Source organism: Aplysia californica, unplaced genomic scaffold (genome assembly GCF_000002075.1).
Source record: "Aplysia californica isolate F4 #8 unplaced genomic scaffold, AplCal3.0 scaffold00367, whole genome shotgun sequence".
Classification (NCBI taxonomy): Eukaryota; Metazoa; Mollusca; class Gastropoda; order Aplysiida; family Aplysiidae; genus Aplysia; species Aplysia californica.
Window position 1 is genome coordinate 36,791 of NW_004797637.1, and position 1,647 is coordinate 38,437.

At 43.7% G+C, this 1,647-nt stretch overlaps 1 protein-coding gene across 1 annotated transcript in view; it reads left to right on the top strand.

Annotated features, from left to right (window-relative positions):
• Nucleotides 1-1,647, top strand: part of LOC101859344 (homeobox protein PKNOX1) — a gene marked incomplete in the record, with an annotated part of 28,896 nt that overhangs the window by 21,753 nt on the left and 5,496 nt on the right.

The following is a 1,647-nucleotide window of genomic DNA, read 5'->3' on the forward strand; positions in this document are numbered from 1 at the left end:
AGTTTGACGACTTGTAAAGCTTGAGAGTCACCGGAAACTTAATTGACGTAATCGCGCCTTTAATCAACAATGTTCAATAAAATAACTACACAGCAATCTGTTTTTAAATGGACGTAAAAGGTGCTGAGCCAAAAAATAAAAATTCCATAAAAATTACCAAACAGGAAAGAAAAATGTCGTTTTCTTCCCTTTCATTATTTTGACCAGCGCCTGATTTCACCACGATGCATCACATTTCTTTCCCCCACAATAAACAGGTCAGTCGTAGTCGGGGCAGTTCCCTTCAATAAAGGCGGCCAACGTCACCGCTCAGGTAAAAGCTGTATCGTTTTACAGCGTCCTTGGCCTTACTCTCTGATTCATAATTTGTTGTTTGAACTCATTGTCCGAAACCGATGCTTTCCAACAAGAGTGACGAATACATCTATGATCTATCGGTTTACATGAGTAATCTAAGGCAGATCGAGCGTTTGAAAGCTTCAGTTTCGGACTGTAATAATATTTTCAAAATAAAAATGAATCAGAGTTGAGGTCGAAGGACATTTCCTTTGTTTAGAAGCTATCGGAGATGAGATCACGAACCTAGATATGATTGTTTCCACCTGTGTGAAGTGGGGATACAACAATTTATTGTGGGGATAGATCTAGAGCAATTGTCATCTGACGTGCTGGGATTGGGCGCTCCGTTACCTCAGTGGGTGTCGAGCTGGATTATTGGGCAGGTGACAGTGGTTCGAATCCCAAACTGGATGTTCATAATCTCGGTCTCGGGTGGGTTTTTTCGGTTTTTTTTTTTTGGGGGGGGTGGCTTTCAAGGTTCTCAACCCTTTTGGCTGGACCCTATGTGAAACAGACGTTAAATTCGGAGGTCTCGCCTCTTGAATAAACAAAAGCTGTTGAGACAGGCGCGTTACACCCGCACACGTCCACTGACTGTAGGCCGGTATGTCTAAAGACGTGCTCACGTAGTTCCGTCTTTCTTACTTTCACCACCGCCCATGTCAAAGTCTGGCGGGGTCTGGACACAGCCCGCCTCCCAATATGGTCATCAGGGAACACCTTACAACCACCGTATCTATCCGGAAACGTCTCCGACGGAGATAGACCAATCAAAATGATTTGTGCCTCTGGACCAAGTAAAAAAATCGGGTGGGTGGGGGGGATGGGTTGCCATGCCCCCTGTTTTAACCTATAATTTGATATTTTGCAGTTGTGTTTGAAATTTTCTTGAAAATGATTGATTTGCGACAGTTTTAGTGGTTGTATGTGTAATCTGCAGCAAACGATACGCAGGTTTGACCCCCAAAGCAGTGTGTCTGTGTGCGGGAGTACGTCTCCGAGTAGTCCTGGGTGCTCGCCGAAGACGTCTCCGAATATCTTCTGCCCCTTACAACACAGGTTTCTTCTCTTACAATCTTTCCTTCCTAGATTTTAATGGAAAACTAACGAGTGCCCAGATCGTGGTTCTGATGGGGACGCTCTCTTCTTTTTTAACATTTGTGAAAACTTCAAAACGTGAATTTGGCGCTTTTAAATGACAATGACGTTATTTTTTTTTGTCGGTCATACGATACAACAACTTTCTTCGCAATTTGTGTGTATGTGTGTGTGTGTGTGTCTCTCTCTCTCTCTCTCTCTCTCTCTCTC